Source organism: Balaenoptera physalus (genome assembly GCF_965194825.1).
Source record: "Balaenoptera physalus genome assembly, chromosome: X".
Lineage (NCBI taxonomy): Eukaryota > Metazoa > Chordata > Mammalia > Artiodactyla > Balaenopteridae > Balaenoptera > Balaenoptera physalus.
Genome location: NC_138903.1, coordinates 83,062,460 through 83,083,406, shown reverse-complemented (window position 1 = coordinate 83,083,406; position 20,947 = coordinate 83,062,460). Strand labels below are relative to the sequence as shown.

The following is a 20,947-nucleotide window of genomic DNA, read 5'->3' as shown; positions in this document are numbered from 1 at the left end:
AAGCATTTAATTTTTATCTGTATTTTGCTTGGAGAAAATAAATGATGTTTTATTTAAAGAAATAAAATTCCAAGTATAGGTGTCGAGAAGGAGATGAGTTGACATTTCTACTTAATGTGCTTATTTATATACCTGTAAGCACAAAAAGAAAATTAACTGCTCTCTTGTGCCTAATCACTGAACATATAGTACTGCAATATGGAAATCTGGAAGCACTAGGAGTGTGTAGAAATAGAAATCTGTTATCTGGCAATTTCAAAAAATGCCTTTTTTCTTAATTTCTTTTCTTTACACTTTGGACATAAAATAATACCTATTTATTAGATAATGTATTAGAAGGTCTCTGAAATTAGGAAAAATATCATATGGACCCTAAATTTTCTATGTAGCTAAGTGGCTTATCAGTTTACATACTATGCCTGTAGATAGCATGAGAAGGAGTATTGCATAGGCTCTAGAGGGTGGAGAATCCAGTTGAGAAACTAGCTCCACCACTTACAAACTGAATGAATTTGGGCAGAGGCTCTTATATTAGTTTCCTCTGGGTGTTTATAACAAATTACCATGAGCTCCATGGCTTAAAACAACATAAAATTATTCTCTCACACTTCTGGAGGCTGGTGGTCTGAAATCAGTGTCACTGGGCTGCAATCAAGGTGTTGGCAGGGCTGGGTGCCTTCCTGGAGGCTGTAAGTGAGAATTGGTTCCTTGACTCTTCTAGCTTCTGGTGACTGCCACCATTCCTTGGCTTGTGTCTGCATCACTCAGATCTCAGCCTCTGTGGCCACATTGTCTTCTCTTCTGTCTGTTCCAAATCTCCCTCTGCCTCCCTCTTATGAGGACACTTGTGATTGAATTTAGAGCCCACCTGGATATGCCAGGATATTCACCCCTTCTCGAGGTCATTGAGATCCTAATCACATCTTCAAAGATCCTGTTTCTGTATAAGGTAACATTTACATATAGCAGGACATCTTTGGGGAGATCATTTTTCAGACTGCTACAGTACTTAAACCTGTCTGAGTTTCATTGTCTTCATCTCAACAATGGTGAAGTTAGTAAGCACCCACTTATAGGTCCATGGGGAATATTAAAGTAATGGAACAATTTGTGTAAGTTGCCTAGCCATACATGCCATATATATATATATATATATATAAACTACTATTATCATAGCACAAAGCCTCCATTCCAGATAATTTCTAAAACACAGCATATTCAGAACCAAGTTTGTATTCTTGTTATGGCTGAACACAGAGAAAGTAACAGGAAAAAGAGAGAGGAGGCAGTAAAATGGTATTTTCAGTATCCCTTAAACCCCTGAACATAGTTGCCTGTTCTCCCACAAACTATACTGAATTCAGTTGCTAATACTGAAGATAACGGACATAACATCAATACATGTTTTTCTTCAGGCTACAAGTACCACTGACAAATGTACATCTCATTGGATACAAAGTCTTGAATCTGTATTGTCTGCTTTTAAAAAAATAATAAATATTGCAAATTTTTAAATAGTTTTAGATTTATAGAAAAGTTTAAACAATAGTACAAAGGGTCCCCATAGATCTCATATCTTTTTCCCTCTATTGTTAACATCTTATAGTACTATTGATACATTTGTCAAAACTAATGAAACTGTTTTGATATAATATTATTACCTAAAATCCCTACTTTACTTGAATTTTCTTAGGATTTTCACTAGTATTCTTTATGTTTCAGGAATCCATCCAGGATACCATATTACATTTAGTCATCATATCACTTAGGCTTCTCTAGACTGTGATAGTTTCTCAGACTCTCCTTGTTTTGATGACCTTGACAGTTTGAGTACTGGTCAGGTATTTTGTAGAATATTCATCAATTTGGGATTGTCTCATGTTTTTCTCATGATTAGACTGGGGTTGTAGGTTTTGGGGAAGAAGACCACAGAGGTAAAGTACCATTTTTATCACATCATCTCAGTGGTACATGCATCAACATGACTTATCACTGATGATAATCACTTCAATCACCTGGTTCAGGCACCGTTTGTCAGGTTTGACCACTGTAAAGTTATTGTTTTTCTTCCTGCCTTTTCATATTGTACTTTTTGGAAGAAAAACACTCTGTACCATCTACATTTTGAAAAATTGTGATAAAATACACGTAACAGAATTTACCATCTTAAACATTTAAGTGTACAGCTGTGTTAAATATTTTCACAGTGTTGTGCAACCAATCTCCAGAACATTTGCAAAACTGAAACTGTATAACCATTAAACAACAACTCCTCATTTCCCTCTCCTCTGAGCCTCTGGCATCGACAATTCTTTCTTTTTTTTTTTTAATTTAATTTTATTTACTTTTTACACACCAGGTTCTTATTAGTCATCAATTTTATACACATCAGTGTATACATGTCAATCCCAATCACCCAATTCTTCCCACCCCCACCCGCACCCACTGCCTCTTTCCCCTCTTGGTGTCCATACGTTTGTTTTCTACATCTGTGTCTCAATTTCTGCCCTGCAAACTGGTTCATCTGTACCATTTTTCTAAGTTCCACATACATGCGTTAAAGTACGATATTTGTTTTTCTTTTTCTGACTTACTTCACTCTGTATGACAGTCTCTAGATCCATCCACGTCTCTACAAATGACCCAATTTCGTTCCTTTTTATGGCTGAGTAATATTTCATTATATATATGTACCACATCCTCTTTATCCATTAATCTGTTGATGGACACTTAGGTCGCTTCCATTTCCTGGCTATTGTAAGTAGAGCTGCAATGAACATTTTGGTACATGACTCTTTTTGAATTATGATTTTCTCTGGGTATATGCCCGGTAGTGGGATTGCTGGGTTATATGGTAATTCTATTTTTACTTTTTTAAGGAACCTCCATAGTGTTCTCCATAGTGGCTGTATCAATTTACATTCCCACCAACAGTGCAAGAGGGTTCCCTTTTCTCCACACCCTCTCCAGCATTTGTTGTTTGTACATTATCTGATGATGCCCATTCTAACTGGTGTTAGGTGATACCTCATTGTAGTTTTGATTTGCATTTCTCTAATAATTAGTGATGTTGAACAGCTTTTCATGTGCCTCTTGGTCATCTGTATGTCTTCTTTGGAGAAATGTCTATTTAGGTCTTCTTCCCATTTTTGTATTAGGTTGTTTGTTTTTTAACATTGAGCTGCATGAGCTGTTTATATATTTTGGAGATTAATCCTTTGTCCGTTGATTTGTTTGCAAATATTTTTTCCCATTTTGAGGGTTCTCTTTTCATCTTGTTTATGGTTTCCTTTGCTCTGCAAAAGCTTTTAAGTTTCATTAGGTTCCATTTATTTATTTTTGTTTTTATTTCCATTACTGTAGGAGGTGGATCAAAAAAGATCTTGCTGTGATTTACGCCAAAGAGTGTTCTTCCTATGTTTTTCTCTCAGAGTTTTAGAGTGTCCGGTCTTATATTTAGGTCTCTAACCCATTTTGAGTTTATTTTTGTGTATGGTGTTAGGGAGTGTTCTAATTTCATTCTTTTACATGTAGCTGTCCAGTTTTCCCAGCACCACTTATTGGAGAGACTGTCTTTTCTCCATTGTATATCCTTGCCTCCTTTGTCATAGATTAGTTGACCATAGGTGCGTGGGTTTATCTCTGGGCTTTCTGTCTTGTTCCATTGATCTATGTTTCTGTTTTTGTGCCAGTACCATATTGTCTTGATTACTGTAGCTTTGTAGTATAGTCTGAAGTCAGGGAGTCTGATTCCTCCAGCTCCGTTTTTTTCCCTCAAGACTGCTTTGGCTATTCGGGGTCTTTTGTGTCTCCATACAAATTTTAAGATTTTTTGTTCTAGTTCCGTAAAAAATGCCATTGGTAATTTGTTAGGGATTGCATTGAATCTGTAGATTGCTTTGGGTAGTAGAGTCATTTTCACAATGTTGGTTCTTCCAATCCAAGAACATGGTATATCTCTCCATCTGTTGGTATCATCTTTAATTTCTTTCATCAGTGTCTTATAGTTTTCTGCAAACAGGTCTTTTGTCTCCCGTGGTAGGTTTATTCCTAGATATTTTATTCTTTTTGTTGCAGTGGTAAATGGGAGTGTTTCCTTAATTTCTCTTTCAGATTTTTCATCATTAGTATAAAGGAATGCAAGAGATTTCTGTGCATTAACTTTGTATCCTGCAACTTTACTAAATTCATTGATTAGCTCTAGTAGTTTTCTGGTGGCCTCAGTAGGATTCTCTATGTATGGTATCATGTCATCTGCAAACAGTGACAGTTTTACTTCTTCTTTTCCTATTTGTATTCCTTTTATTTCTTTTTCTTCTCTAATTGCCATGGCTAGGACTTCCAAAGCTATGTTGAATAATAGTGGTGAGAGTGGACATACTTGTCTTGTTCCTGATCTTAGAGGAAATGCTTTGTTTTTCACCATTGAGAATGATGTTTGCTGTGGGTTTGTCATATATGGCCTTTATTATGTTGAGGTAGGTTCCCTCTATGCCCACCTTCTGGAGAGTTATTATCATAAATGGGTGTTGAATTTTGTCAAAAGCTTTTTCTGCATCTATTGAGATGATCATATGGTTTTTATTCTTCAATTTGTTAATATGGTGTATCACATTGATTTGTGTATATTGAAGAATTCTTGCATCCCTGGGATAAATCCCACTTGATCATGGTGTATGATCCTTTTAATGTGTTGTTGGATTCTGTTTGCTAGTATTTTGTTGAGGATTTTTGCATCTATATTCATCAGTGATACTGGTCTGTAATTTTCTTTTTTTGTAGTATCTTTGTCTGGTTTTGGTATCAGGGTGATGGTGGCCTCATAGAATGAGTTTGGGAGTGTTCCTTCCTCTGCAATTTTTGGGAAGAGTTTGAGAAGGATGGGTGTTAGCTCTTCTCTAAATGTTTGATAGACTTCACCTGTGAAGCCATCTGGTCCTGAGCTTTTGTTTGTTGGAAGATTTTTAATCACAGTTTCAATTTCATTACTTGTGATTGGTCTGTTCATACTTTCTATTTCTCCTGGTTCAGTCTTGGAAGGTTATACCGTTCTAAGAATTTGTCCATTTCTTCCAGGTTGTCCATTTTATTGGCATAGTGTTGCTTGTAGTAGTCTCTCAGGATACTTTGTATTTCTGCAGTGTCTGTTGTAACTTCTCCTTTTTCATTTCTAGTTTTACGCATTTGAGTCCTCTCCCTCTTTTTCTTGATGAGTCTGGCTAATGGTTTATCAATTTTGTTTATCTTCTCAAAGAACCAGCTTTTAGTTTTATTGATCTTTGCTATTGTTTTCTTTGTTTCTATTTCATTTATTTCTGCTCTGATCTTTATGATTTCTTTCCTTCTGCTAACTTTGGGTTTTGTTCTTCTTTCTCTAGCTCCTTTAGGTGTAAGGCTAAATTGTTTGAGATTTTTCTTGTTTCTTGATGTAGGCTTGTATAGCTATAAACTTCCCTCTTAGAACTGCTTTTGCCACATCCCATAGGTTTTGGGTCGTTGTGTTTTCATTGTCATTTGTCTCTAGGTATTTTTTGATTTCCTCTTTGATTTCTTCAGTGGTGTCTTGGTTATTTAGTAACATATTGTTTAGCCTCCATGTGTTTTTTTTTTTTACGTTTTTTTCCGTGTAATTGATTTCTGATCTCATTGTGTCATGGTCATAAAAGATGCTTGATATGATATCAATTTTCTTAAATTTACTGAGGCTTGATTTGTGACCCAAGATGTGATCTATCCTGGAGAATGTTCCGTGCACACTTGAGAAGAAAGTGTAATCTGCTGTTTTTGGATGGAATGTCCTATAAATATCAATTAAATTTATCTGGTCTATTGTGTCATTTAAAGCTTGTGTTTCCTTATTAATTTTCTGTTTGGATGATCTGTGCATTGGTGTAAGTGAGGTGTTAAAGTCCCCCACTATTATTGTGTTACTGTCGATTTCCTCTTTTATAGCTGTTAGCAGTTGCCTTATGTATTGAGGTGCTCCTCTGTTGGGTGCATATATATTTATAATTGTTATATCTTCTTCTTGGATTGATCCCTTGATCATTATGTAGTGTCCTTCCTTGTCTCTTGTAACATTCTTTATTTTAAAGTCTATTTTATCTGATATGAGTATTGCTACTCCAGCTTTCTTTTGATTTCCATTTGCATGGAATATCTTTTTCCATCCCGTCACTTTCAGTCTGTGTGTGTCGCTAGGTCAGAAGTTGGTCTCTTGTAGACAGCATATATATGAGTATTGTTTTTGTATCCATTCAGCCAGTCTATGTCTTTTGGTTGGAGTATGTAATCCATTCACGTTTGCGGTAATTATTGATATGTATGTTCCTATGACCATTTTCTTGATTGTTTTGGGTTTGTTTTTGTAGGTCCTTTTCTTCTCTTGTGTTTCCCACTTAGAGAAGTTCCTTTAGCATTTGTTGTAGAGCTGGTTTGGTGGTGCTGAATTCTCTTAGCTTTCGCTTGTCTGTAAAACTTTTGATTTCTCCATCGAATCTGAATGAGATCCTTGCTGAGTAGAGTAATCTTGAGTTTAGGTTCTTCCGTTTCATCACTTTGAGTACACTCTCTTCTGGCTTGTAGAGTTTTTGCTGAGAAATCAGCTGTTAACCTTATGGGAGTTCCCTTGTATGTTATTTGTCGTTTTTCCCTTGCTGCTTTCAGTAGTTTGTCTTTGTCTTTAATTTTTGCCAGTTTGATTACTATGTGTCTCAGCATGTTTCTCCTTGGGTTTATCCTGTATGGGACTCTCTGTGCTTCCTGGACTTGGGTGGCTATTTCCTTTCCCATGTTAGGGAAGTTTTTGACTATAATCTCTTCAAATATTTTCTCGGGTCCTTTCTGTCTCTCTTTTCCTTCTGGGACCTCTATAATGCAAATGTTTTTGCGTTTAATTGTTGTCCCAGAGGTCTCTTAGGCTGTCTTGATTTCTTTTCATTCTTTTTTCTTTATTCTGTTCCGCAGCAGTGAATTCCACCATTCTGTCTTGCAGGTCACTTATCCCTTCTTCTGCCTCAGTTATTCTGCTAGTGATTCCTTCTAGTGGATTTTTCATTTCAGTTACTGTATTGTTCATCTCTGTTTGTTCTTTAATTCTTCTAGATCTTTGTTAAACATTTCTTGCATCTTCTCCATTTTTGCCTCCATTCTTTTTCCAAGGTCCTGGATCATCTTCACTATCATTATTCTGAATTCTTTTTCTGGAAGGTTGCCTATCTCCACTTCATTTAGTTGTTTTTCTTGGGTTATATCTTATTTCTTTATCTGGTACATAGCCCTCTGCCTTTTCATCTTGTCTATCTTTCTGTGAATGTGTTTTTTTTTCCACAGGCTGCAGGATTGTAGTTCTTCTTGCTTCTGCTATCTGCCCTCTGGTGGATGAGGCTATCTCCACCATTCTACTCTCTGTTTATATGAGTTTGACTACACTTGACACCTCATGTAAGTGACACCTCCTTATACACTTGATACCTCATATAAGTGAAATCATAGAATATTTACCCTTTTGTATGTGGCTTATTTCACTTAGCGTAATGTCCTCTGGGTTCCTCCATGTTGTTTTGAATTGCAGGATTTTCTTCCTTTTAAAAGCTGAATAATATCCCATTATATGGATTTACCATGTTTTGTTTATCCATATATCTGTTGATAGACATTTGTGTTGCTTCTACCTTTTGGCTATTGTCAGTAGTGCTGCTTCTATGCCATAGGTTGTGCCACTCACATTTAAGGAGTGGGCGTTATGTTCACCCATCTTTATCACAGAATGTCTACATAAATGGTTTGGAATTCTCCATTAAAGATTTGTCTAACTCAATTATTTAATCATTCATTTATATCAGTGTGGATTCACGGATATTAATTTTATACTTTGGGTTATAGTCCAGTACTTTTTTTTTTTTTTTGGTTCAAATTGTTCTAGCTTTGGCCATTGAGCATCCTTTCAGTTGGCTTCTGCATTGATATGACAAACTCCTGTTGTTTTATTTTTTGGGCACTTCCTTTATTTCTGGCAGTATAAGGTGCTCTAAGTTCATTTTACCTATTCCCTTCTCTAGTACTAGAATCAGCCTTTTCTCCAGGGAGCCTTGGTTCCTTTCATCAGATAATGACATAGAAATTAGTATCTGGACACTAGGTATGCTTGTTGCTACTGTGGTGTTGTTGCTTCTAGGTCTTCTCAGTGGACAGAGAGAACTTGGAAATATATCTGCTTATACAAACCCCTGTATACACATGTACTGATAATTATTTGTAATTTATTGATCAATATCTATATTAATCTAAACATGAGCTTATTCTGTCTCTAACTCTATTTGAGTATAATATGATCCATTCTAGCTTTCTCCTTTGGTTTATCTGTAAACTGCCATTCCAACAGTGAAAAGACTGACTTGCACCATCCACTGTTTACTTGCTTTTGCAATCCCAGTATACATGTGTAGCGATTTCAGTATTGTTAACATGTATGTCTAAAGGAAACAACTTAATCAACTCAATCAAGAGTACAGTGCTGTGTCTTTTGCCTTTAGTCTTATTCTCTACTCATTTAGAAAGTTACTAAGGTAAGCACCTTTACCCCATCTCCTTCAGTGAGGTTTCATACATTCCATAATACACTTAGATTATTTTGTCACATTCTGCATTTCATCCTGGGATCTGCTGAATTCTTAGATGATATTTTAAATATCTATGTATGTTAATGTTCCCTCTTTGTATTGTAAATTTCTACAGGTTTTGACAAACATGTAGTGTCATGTATCTACCAGTACAATATCATACAAAATAGTTTCATTCTTTGGTTTCTGATCTTAAATTAGTTATAAACTAAAGTCATTCTTCTGGTTTTATATTTCTTTAAAATTATTTATTTATTTATTTATTCTTTAATATACTTAAAATTTTTATTTATTTTTAAATTTAATTTTTATGTTATATTGGGGTATAGTTGATTTACAATGTTGTTAGTTTCAGGTGTACAGCAAAGTGGTTCAGTGAAACATATACATATATCCATTCTTTTTCAGATTCTTTTCCCATATAGGTTATTACAGAATACTGAGTAGAGATACCTGTGCCATACAGTAGGTCCTTGTTGATTATCTATTTATATATAGTAGTGTGTATATGATAATCCCAAACTCCTAAATTATCCCCCACCTTTCCCCTTTGGTAACCATAAGCTCGTTTTCGCAGTCTGTGAGTTTGTTTCTGTTTCGTAAACCAGTTCATTTGTATCAGCTTTTTAGATTCCTCTAGGTCCATCCATGTTGTTTCAAATGGTATTATTTCATTCTTTTTAATGGCTGAGTAATATTCCATTGTATATATGTACCACATCTTCTGTATCCATTCCTCTGTTGATGGTAATTTAGGTTCCTTCCATGTCTTGGCTATTGTAAATAGTGCTGCAGTGAACATTGGGGTGCATGTATCTTTTCGAATTATGGTTTTCTCTGCATAGGTACACAGGAGTGGGATTGCTGAATCATATGGTAGTTCTATTTTAAGTATTTTAAGGAACTTCCATATTGTTCTCCATAGTGGTTTTACCAATTTACATTCCCACCAACAGTGTAGTAGGGTTCCCTTTTCTCCACACCCTCTCCAGCATTTATTGTTTGTAGAGTTTTTGATGATGGGCGTTCTGACTGGGGTGAGGTGATACCTTATTGTAGTTTTAATTTGCATTTCTCTAAAAATTAGCAATGTTGAGCATTTTTTCATGTGCTTTTTGGCCATCTGTATGTCTTCTTTGGAGAAATGTCTTTTTGGATCTTCTGCCCGTTTTTTGATTGGGTTTTTTTTTTTTATGTAGAACTGCATGAGCTGTTGTTATATTTTGGAGGTTAATACCTTGTTGGTCACTTTCTTTGCAAATATTTTTCCCATTCTGTGGGTTGTCTTTGGGTTTTGTTTATTGTTAGCTTTTCTGTGCAAAAGCTTTTAAGTTTAATTAGGTCTCATTTGTTTATTTTTTGTTTTTATTTTCATTACTCTAGGAGGTGGAACCAAAATGATACTGCTGTGATTTATGTCAAAGAGTGTTCTGCCTTTGTTTTCCTCTAAGAGTTTTATAGTATCCAGTCTTACATTTAGGTCTTTAATCCACTTTGAGTTTATTTTTGTGTATGGTGTTAGAGAATGTTGTAATTTCATTATTTTACATGTAGCAGTCCAGTTTCCCCAGCACCACTCATTGAAGAGACTGTCTTTTCTCCGTTGTGTATTCTTGCCTCCTTTGTCATAGATAAATTGACCATAGGTGCATGGTTTTATTTCTGGGCTTTCTGTCATATTCCATTGATCTATATTTCTGTTTTTGTGCCAGTATCATACTGTTTTAATTACTTTAGCTTTGTAGTATAGCTTAAAGTCAGGGAGGCTGAAGTCAGAGTCCTCCAGCTCTGTTTTTCTTTCTCAAGATTGCTTTGCTTATTCAGGGTCCTTTGTGTTTCCATACAAATTAAAAAAATTTTTGTTCTAGATCTGTGAAAAATGCCATTGGTAATTTGATAGAGATTGCATTGAATCTGTAGATTGCCTTGGGTAGTATAGTCATGTTGACAATATTGATTATTCCAATCTAGAGTATGGTATATCTTTTCATCTGTTTGTGTCACCTTCAGTTTCTTTCATCAGCATCTTATAGTTTTCAGAGTACACATGTTTTGCCTCCTTAGGTAGGTTTATTCCTAGGTATTTTATTCTTTTTGATGCAATGGTAAATGGGATTGTTTCCTTAATTTCTCTTTCTGATCTTTCATTGTTGGTGTATAGAAATGCAACAGATTTCTGTGTATTAATTTTTTATCCTGCAACCTTACCGAATTCATTGATGAGCTCTAGTAGTTTTCTGGTAACATCTTTAGGATTTCCTATGTATAGTATCATCTCATCTGCAAACAGTGACAGTTTTACTTCTTTTCCAATTTAGATGCCTTTTATTTCTTTGTCTTCTCTGATTGCCATGGCTAGCATTTCCAATACTATGTTGAATAAAAGTGGCAAGAGAGGAGGTAGGAGATGGTAAAGCTGAAGGATCGTCAGCAATAGGAGACAGAGGGCAAGCTGCAATTTCACTCACGCCTTACGTGATTGGGCATATGAACACACATTTGCATCTTTGAAAGTTTGCAACTTGAAGGTTCGTATATAGGGGACATACTGTACAAGATTGTTTTAAGTTGCTGGTCTCTTAATTTCGAATGCATTTCCAATATCCTGCATTTGTACTTTCCTCCTTTCATGATTACTGGGTTTGATTTCATATTTGTGTGTGGATGATTTCCTACCTTTACTGTATGTTTGCCTTTACCAGTGAGCTTTCCCATGTCCCTGGGACCCCTATAATGCAAATGTTGGTGTGTTTAATGTACCAGAGGTCTCTTAGACTGTCCTCTTTTCTTTTCCTTCTTTTTTCTTTATCTGTTCTGTGGCAGTTATTTCCACCAATCTGTCTTCCAGCTCACGTATTCGTTCTTCTGCCTCATTTTTTCTGCTGTTGATTCTTTCCAGTGTATTTTTCATTTCAATTTTCGTATTGCTTATCTCTGTTTGTTCATGCATTAAATCTTGTAGCTCTTTGTTAAACATTTCTTGTATCTTCAAAATCTGTACCTTCATCCTTTTCCTGAGATCTTGGGTCATCCTTACTATCATTATTCTGTATTATTTTCCAAGCAGGTTGCCTATCTCCACTTCACTTAGTTGTTCTTCTGGGGTTTTATCTTCTTCCTTTGTCTGGAATATATTTTTCTGCCTTCTCATTTTTTCTAAATTTCTGTTTGTATTCTCCGTTCTGCATTCTGCAGGATTGTAGTTCCTCTTGCTTCTGGTGTCTGCCCCCTGGTGGATGAGGTTGGTCCAGGGGCTTGCACAGGCTTCCCGGTGGGGAGGAACTGTGTCCTGCCCACTGGTATGTGGAGCTGGGTCTTGTCCCTCTGGTGGGCAGGGCCGTGTTCAGGAGTGTGTTTATAGGTGGCTGTTGAGCTCAGTATGACTTTAGCCACCCTGTCTGTTGATGCATAGGGTTGTGTTCCCACCCTGTTGGTTCTTTGGCCTGAGGCATTCCAGCACTGGAGCCTGCAGGCTGTTGAGTGGGGCCAGGCCTCAGTGCCAAAATGACGACCTCTGTGAGAACTCACACTGATGAATATTCCCAAGGATCTCAGCTACCAGTGTCCTTGCCCCCACAGTGAGCCACAGCTGACCCCCGCCTCCCCAGGAGACCCTCCAAGACACGCAGGTAGGTCTGCCCAGGCTCCTATGGAGTCACTGCTTTACCCTGGGTCCCAGTGCATGTGAAACCTTGTGTGTGTACTCCAAGAGTAGAGTCTCTGTTTCCCCACATCCTGTGGAACTCCTGCTCTCAAGCCCCACTGACCTTCAGAGCCAAATGCTATAGGCGCTCCTCCTCCGATGCCAGACCCCAGACTGTGGAGCATGATGTGGGCCTCAGAACTCTCACTCGTGTGGGAGAACGTCTGTGATATAATTATTTTCCAGTTTGTGGGTCGCTCACCTGGCAGGTATGGGATTTGATTATATCACAGAAGTGCCCCTTTTACCTTGTTGTTGTGGCTTCTTCTTTGTCTTTGGATGTAGAATATCTTTTTTGGTAGGTTCCAGTATTTTTTGTCAATTGTTGTTCAGCAGTTAATTGTGATTTTGGCGTTTTTGTGAGAGGAGGTGAGCTCAAGTCCTTCTACTCCACCATCTTGTCTCCTCCCTCCATTCTTCTTTCTTAAAATATTGATGAGAGTTATGGAACCTAATATCTTGTGTCCTAAGTGTTTTTTGATGGATGCTGTTATATAAGTACTAATAAGAATATGACATTTATGTTTTACAGGTCCTTCATATATATTGTCTCAAACGAGTCTTTAAAGAGCCCTAGGAGTCAGATAGAATATTAGTGTCCTCATTTCACATAAAACTGAGGCTTTGAAAAGTTTGAGAAGGTTTCCAAATTATACAGCTTAAAATAAGAGGGGCTGAGAAAATCAGATCTTCTAGATCCAAGACTAGGCCTCTTCCCCCTGTGTCACACTGCCTATTGCTATTACCGTATTTATAAAATTATTTTGTAAAATTATTTGTACCATACTGTATGTGGTACCGCTATTTGGGGGAAGATATAGAAATTGTGCTCTCTGGATTTGGTTTCTATGATCTTGTCTACTACCCTTCTCTAACCTGGTTAACAGTTCTATATACAAAGCCTGTTTAAATAGGTCAGATTCCAGCACAGCTTGGTGAAATCAGGCCCTAAAAAATTAATTTATATCAATTAAAATGAGTGTCTGATGAAAAGGGGAATAGGTTAACTACTTCTTAGAGCAATGTCAAATTATAACATTAGTGTTTTACCCTTGCCTCGTGATATTCCCATAACAATATTTTTAGAATCTTTAGACTACAGTTGAAAATTCTAGCAAATTATTGGCCAAAATATTGACATGAACTGGAATAAAAAGCATGAGATTTTTAAAAGGATAATAATGAACATTAGAGAATATTAAGATATTATTTCACAGTGCTATAGAAAAGACAGGGCTTTTAGATTGAATTTGAATAGTGTCCCAAGATCAATTCCCCCCCTAGAATTGCCCTTATGACTTTGAAACATATGTTTTCTGCTGATGCATAAGATGACTTTCTGAATTCAAGAAACATATTTGTTGCTGCTTGTCAAGTGCAGCAGTCATTAGTGCTGCTTACTGGCTCTTTTCTTCCAGGCAAATGGTAAGATTGTCATTTTCTTGGCTTCTTTGTGATTGGGTGTGGCCTGAAGACCAGCTTTGCCAGAGGATTGTAAGTGGACATATAGCAAGTCTCCTTTCCGATCCCAACATTTAATTTTTGTGTGAAACCCTTTAAGTATTGCTGGTTTTTTTTCTGGCATGGTAACCAGCAAAATTCGTGACATTGGCTGCTCTGTAAACTCTTGAGTGATTATGATGAAAAGATCTTCCCTGTAGATCAGTGTGAGGTATAAATAAACCTCTGTTGTTTTAAACCTGTACCTACAACATAATCCAGGTGATTTTGACTGATAAACACATCATCCATCCAAGCAACATACCATTCAATTGTATGACATGAAGATTCATTTATTTATTCATTCTTTCACTCAGTACACTTCTTGTGTATCAGCAGACGCTGTGCTAAGCTCTAATTTGCAAAGCTCAGAAAGACACGGTGGCTATTCTCAAGTAGCTAATAGTTTGGTGGGAGAGATATGAGTAAACAAATACTTTCAACCTAAAACGGAAAGAAATAAAAACCTGTTTGCAAAGTGCTATGGGAACAGATTAAGGAACAGTTAACAGCTTGAGCCAGAGATAAAGGAAATCGTCACAGAGAAAGTGACATTTGAATTGTATCTTGAAAGATGAGTAGGATTTGGCCGTGTGAACATAAGTGGGATAAGAAGTATTCTAGGCAAAGGGACAATTCTGTATGAAAGATATGAAAGATCATATAATTACAAGAAAAAATAAGTTTTTTTTCCTTTCCAGCCTTATGAACAGTTTTATAATTCAAAGCTAGAGTTCATATTAATACTTTTTTTTTAAAACATCTTTATTGGAGTATAACTGCTTTACAATGATGTGTTAGTTTCTGCTTTATAACAAAGTGAATCAGTTATACGTATACATATGTCCCCATATCTCTTCCCTCTTGCATCTCCCTCCCTCCCACCCTCCCCATCCCACCCCTCTAGGTGGTCACAAAACCCCAAGCTGATCTCCCTGTGCTATGTGGCTGCTTCCCACTAGCTATCTATTTTACGTTTGGTAGTGTATATATGTCCTTGCCACTCTCTAACTTTGTCCCAGCTTACCCTTCCCACTCCCCGTATCCTCAAGTCCATTCTCTAGTAGGTCTGTGTCTTTACTCCCTTCTTGCCCCTAGGTTCTTCATGACCATTTTTTTTTTTTTAGATTCCATATATATATGTGTTAGCATACGGTATTTGTTTTTCTCTTTCTGACTTACTTCACTCTGTATGACAGACTCTATATCCATCCGCCTCACTACAAATAACTCAATGTCGTTTCTTTTTATGGATGAGTAATATTCCATTGTATATATGTGCCACATCTTCTTTATCCATTCATCTGTCAATGGACACTTTGGTTGCTTCTATGTCCTGACTATTGTAAATAGAGCTGCAGTGAACATTTTGGTACATGACTCTTTTTGAATTATGGTTTTCTCAGGGTATATGCCCAGTAGTGGGATTGCTGGGTCATATGGTAGTTCTATTTTTAGTTTTTTAAGGAACCTCTATACTGTTCTCCATAGTGGCTGTATCAATTTACATTCCCACCAACAGTGCAAGAGGGTTCCCTTTTCTGCACACCCTCTCCAGCATTTATTGTTTGTAGATTTTTTGATGATGGCCATTCTGACTGGTGTGAGGTGATATCTCATTGTAGTTTTGATTTGCATTTCTCTAATGATTAATGACGTTGAGCATTCTTTCATGTGTTTGTTGGCAATCTGTATATCTTCTTTGGAGAAATGTCTATTTAGGTCTTCTGCCCATTTTTGGATTGTGTTGTTTGTTTTTTTGATATTGAGCTGCATGAGTTGCTTGTATGTTTTGGAGATTAATCCTTTGTCAGTTGCTTCATTTGCAAATATTTTCTCCCATTCTGAGGGTTGTCTTTACGTCCTGTTTATGGTTTCCTTTGCTGTGCAAAAGCTTTGAAGTTTCATTAGGTCCCACTTGTTTATTTTTGTTTTTATTTCCATTTCTCTAGGAGGTGGGTCAAAAAGGACCTTGCTGTGATTTATGTCATAGAGTGTTCTGCCTATGTTTTCCTCTAAGAGTTTGATAGTGTCTGGCCTTACCTTTAGGCCTTTAATCCATTTTCAGTTTATTTTTGTGTATGGTGTTAGGGAGTGTTCTAGTTTCATTCTTTTACATGTAGCTGTCCAGTTTTCCCAGCAGCACTTATTGAAGAGGCTGTGTATTCTCCACTGTATATTCTTGCCTCCTTTATCAAAGACAAGGTGACCATATGTGTGTGGGTTTACCTCTGGGCTTTCTATCCTGTTCCATTGATCTATATTTCTGTTTTTTGCCAGTACCATACTGTCTTGATTACTGTAGATTTGTAGTATACTGTGAAGTCAGGGAGCCTGATTCCTCCAGCTCTGTTTTTCTTTCTCAAGATTGCTTTGGCTATCTGGGGTCTTTTGTGTTTCCATACAAATTGTGAATTTTTTTTGTTCTAGTTTTGTGAAAAATACCATTGGTAGTTTGATAGGGATTGCTTTGAATCTGTAGATTGCTTTGGGTAGTAGAGTCATTTTCCCAATGTTGATTCTTCCAATCCAAGAACATGGTATATCTCTCCATCTATTTGTATCATCTTTAATTTCTTTCATCAGTGTCTTATAATTTTCTGCATACAGGGCTTTTGTCTCCTTAGGTAGGTTTATTCCTAGATATTTTATTATTTTTGTTGCAGTGGTAAATGGGAGTGTTTTCTTAATTTCACTTTGAGATATTTCATCATTAGTGTATAGGAATGCAAGAGATTTCTGTGCATTAATTTTGTATCCTGCTACTTTACCAAATTCATTGATTAGCTCTAGTAGTTTTTTGGTAGCATCTTTAGGATTCTCTATGTACAGTATCATGTCATCTGCAAACAGTGACAGCTTTACTTCTTTTCCGATTTGGATTCCTTTTATTTCTTTTTCTTCTCTGATTGCTGTGGCTAAAACTTCCAAAACTATGTTGAATAATAGTGGTGAGAGTGGGCAACCTTGTCTTGTTCCTGATCTTAGTGGAAATGGTTTCAGTTTTTCACCATGGAAGATGATGTTGGCTGTGGGTTTGTCATATATGGCCTTTATTATGTTGAGGTAGGTTCCCTCTATGCCTAATTTCTGGAGGGTTTTTATCATAAATGGGTGTTGAGTTTTGTCGAAATCTTTCTCTGCATCTATTGAGATGATTATGTGGTTTTTCTCCTTCAATTTGTTAATATGGTGTACCACATTGATTGATTTTCGTATATTGAAGAATCCTTGCATTCCTGGGATAAACCCCACTTGATCATGGAGGATGATCCTTTTAATGTGCTGTTGGATTCTGTTTGCTGGTATTTTGTTGAGGATTTTTCCATCTATGTTCATCAGTGATATTGGCTTCTGGTTTTCTTTGTTTGTGGCATCTTTGTCTGGTTTTGGTATCAGGGTGATAGTGGCCTCGTAGAATGAGTTTGGGAGTGTTCCTCCCTCTGGTATATTTTGGAAAAGTTTGAGAGGGATAGGTGTTAGCTCTTCTCTAAATATTTGATAGAATTCGCCTGTGAAGCCCTCTGGTCCTAGCCTTTTGTTTGTTGGAAGATTTTAAATCACAGTTTCCATTTCAGTGCTTGTGATTGGTCTGTTCATATTTTCTATTTCTTCCTGGTTCCGTCTCGGAAGGTTGTTCATTTCTAAGAATTTGTCCACTTCTTCCAGGTTGTCCATGTTATTGGCATAGTATTGCTTGTAGTAATCTCTCATGATCCTTTGTATTTTTGAAGTATCAGTTGTTACTTCTCCTTTTTCATTTCTAATTCTATTGGTTTGAGTCTTCTCCCTTTTTTTCTTGATGAGGCTGGCTAATGGTTTATCAATTTTGTTTATCTTCTCAAAGAGCCAGCTTTTTGTTTTATTGATCTTTGCTATTGTTTCCTTCATTTCTTTTTCATTTATTTCTGATATGATCTTTATGATTTCTTTCCTTCTGCTAACTTTGGGGTTTTTTTGTTCTTCTTTCTCTAATTGCTTTAGGTGTAAGTTTAGGTTGTTTATTTGAGATGTTTCTTGTTTCTTAAGGTAGGTTTGTATTGCTCTAAATTTCCCTGTTAGAACTGCTTTTGCTGCATCCCAAAGTATTTGGGTCGTCATGTTTTCATTGTCATTTGTTTCTAGGTATTTTTTGATTTCCTCTTTGATTTCTTCAGTGATCTCTTGGTTATTAAGTAGTGTATTGTTTAGTCTCCATTTGTTTGTATTTTTTACAGATTTTTTCCTGTAATTGATATCTACTCTCATAGTATTGTGGTCAGAAAAGATCCTTGATACCATTTCAATTTTCTTAAATTTACGAAGGCTTTATTTGTGACCCAAGATATGATCTATCCTGGAGAATGTTCCATGAGCACTTGAGAAGAATGTGTATTCTGTTGTTTTTGGATGGAATATCCTATAAATATCAATTAAGTCCATCTTGTTTATTATATCATTTAAAGATTGTGTTTCCTTATTTATTTTCATTTTGGATGATCTGTGCATTGGTAAAAGTGGGGTGTTAAAGTTCCCTACTATGATTGTGTTACTATCGATTTCCCATTTAATGGCTGTTAGTATTCGCCTTATGTATTCAGGTGCCCCTATGTTGGGTGCATAAATATTTACAATAGTTATAACTTCTTCTTGGATTCATCCCTTGATCATTATGTAGTGTCCTTCTTTGTCTCTTGTAATAGTGTTTGTTTTAAAGTCTATTTTGTCTGATATGAGAATTGCTACTGCAACTTTCTTTTGATTTCCATTTGCATGGAATATCTTTTTCGATCCCCTCACTTTCAGTCTGTATGTGTCCCTAAGTCTGAAGTAGGTCTCTTGTAGACAGCATATATACAGGTCTTGGTTTTGTATCCATTCAGCCAGTCTGTGTGTTTTGGTTGGAGCATTTAATCCATTTCATTAAAGGTAATTATCGATATGTATGTTCGTATTACCATTTTCTTAATTGTTTTGGTTTTTTATTGTAGGTCTTTTCATTCTCCTCTGTTTCCTGCGTAGAGAAGTCCTTTTGCGTTTGTTTTAGAGATGGTTTGGTGGTGCTGAATTCTCTTAGCTTTTGCTTGTCTGTAAAGGTTTTAATTTCTCTGTCAAATCTGAATGAGATCCTTGCTGGGTAGAGTAATCTTGGTTGTAGGTTTTTCTCATTCATCACTTTAAATATGTCCTGCCACTCCCTTCTGGCTTGCAGAGTTTCTGCTGAAAGATCAGCTGTTAACCTCATGGTGATTCCCTTGTGTGTTATTTTTTGTTTTTCCCTTGTTGCTTTTAATATTTTTTCTTTGTATTTAATTTTTGGTAGTTTGATTAATATGTGTCTTGGCGTGTTTCTCCTTGGATTTATCCTGTATGGAACTCTCTGTGCTTCCTGGACTTGATTAACTATTTCCTTTCCTATATTAGGGACGTTTTCAACTATAGTCTCTTCAAATATTTTCTCAGTCCCTTTCTTTTTCTCTTCTTCTTCTCGGACCCCTATAATTCTAATGCTGGTGTGTTTAATGTGGTCCCAGAAGTCTCTGAGACTGTCCTCAATTCTTTTCATTGTTGTTTCTTTATTCTGCTCTGCAGTAGTTATTTCTACTAGTTTATCTTCCAGGTCACTTATCCGTTCTTCTGCCTCAGTTATTCTGCTATTGATTCCTTCTAGAGAATTTTTAATTTCATTTATTGTGTTGTTCATCACTGTTTGTTTGCTCTTTAGCTCTTCTAGGTCCTGGTTAAATGTTTCTTGTATTTTCTCCATTCTATTTCTAAGATTTTGGATCATCTTTACTATGATTATTCTGAATACTTTTTCAGGTACACTGCCTATTTCTTCTTCATTTGTTAGGTCTGGTGGGTTTTTGCCTTGTTCCTTCATCTGCTGTGTGTATTTCTGTCTTCTCATTTTGCTTAACTTACTGTGTTTGGGGTCTCCTTTTCGGAGGCTGCAGGTTCCTAGTTCCTGTTGTTTTTGGTGTTTGTCCCCAGTGGCTAAGGTTGGTTCAGTGGGTTGTGTAGGCTTCCTGGTGGAGGGTACTAGTGCCTGTGTTCTGGTGGATGAGGCTGGATCTTGTCTTTCTGGTGGGCAGGTCCACGTCTCTTGGTGTGTTTTGGGGTGTCTCTGGCCTTATTATAATTTTAGGCAGCCACTCTCCTAATGAAGGGGGTTGTATTCCTGTCTTGCTAGTTGTTTGGCATAGGGTGTCCAGCGCCGTAGCTTGCTGGTCGTGGCGTGGAGCTAGATCTTGGTGTTGAGATGGAGATCTCTGGGAGATTTTCGCCATTTGATATTACGTGGAGCTGGGGGGTGTCTTGTGTAGCAGAGTCCTGAACTTGGCTCTCCCATCTCAGCAGCATAGCCCTGACCCCTGGCTGGAGCACCAAGAGCCTGTCATCCACATTGCTCAGAATAAATGGAGAAAAGAAAGAAAGAGCGAAAGAAGAAGATAAAATAAAGTAAAATAAAAGAAAGCAAAATAGAATGAAATAAAGTTATGAAAATAAAAACTAATTATTAAAAAAATTTTTAAGTAATAAAAAAAAAAGAAAGAAAGAAGAGAGCAACCAAACCAAAAAACAAATCCACCAGTGATAACAAGTGCTAAAAACTATACTAAAAAAAAACAAAAACGGACAGACAGAACCCTAGGACAAATGGTAAAAGCAAAGCTATACAGACAAAATCACACACAGAAGCATACACATACATACTCACAAAGAGAGAAAAAGGGAACAGAATATATAAATCGTTGCTCCCAACGTCCACCTCCTCAATTTGGGATGATTCATTGTCTATTCAGGTATTCCAAGATGCAGGGTACATCAAGTTGATTTTGGAGATTTAATCCACAGCTCCTGAGGCTGCTGGGAGAAATTTCCCTTTCTCATCTTTGTTTGCACAGCTCCTGGGGTTCAGCCCTGGACTTGGCCCTGCCTCTGCGCGTAGGTCGCCTGAGGGTATCTGTTCTTCACTCAGACAGGACGCGGTTAAAGGAGCAGCTGCTTCGGGGGCTCTGGCTCACTCAGGCCGGTGGGAAGGCGGGTACGGAGTTCAGGGCAAGCCTGCGGCTGCAGAGGTCAGCGTGGCGTTGCACCAGCCTGAGGCATGCCGTGTGTTCTCCTGGGGAAGTTGTCCCTG

The 20,947-nt window shown here is 37.0% G+C and overlaps 1 protein-coding gene across 2 annotated transcripts in view; it reads left to right on the top strand.

Annotated features, from left to right (window-relative positions):
- NAP1L3 (nucleosome assembly protein 1 like 3) overlaps positions 1–20,439 on the top strand; it is a 116,501-nt gene extending 96,062 nt beyond the window's left edge. The window contains exons 3-4 of one of the 2 annotated variants that reach the window (XM_082447419.1): positions 10,940–11,149; positions 12,034–20,439. The gene's annotated coding sequence lies outside the window, so the exon portion shown is untranslated. Of the gene's footprint in view, positions 1–10,939 lie in introns of both variants that reach the window. The other variant, XM_082447418.1, reaches the window with a different exon arrangement.
- Positions 20,440–20,947: the final 508 nt, after the last annotated feature.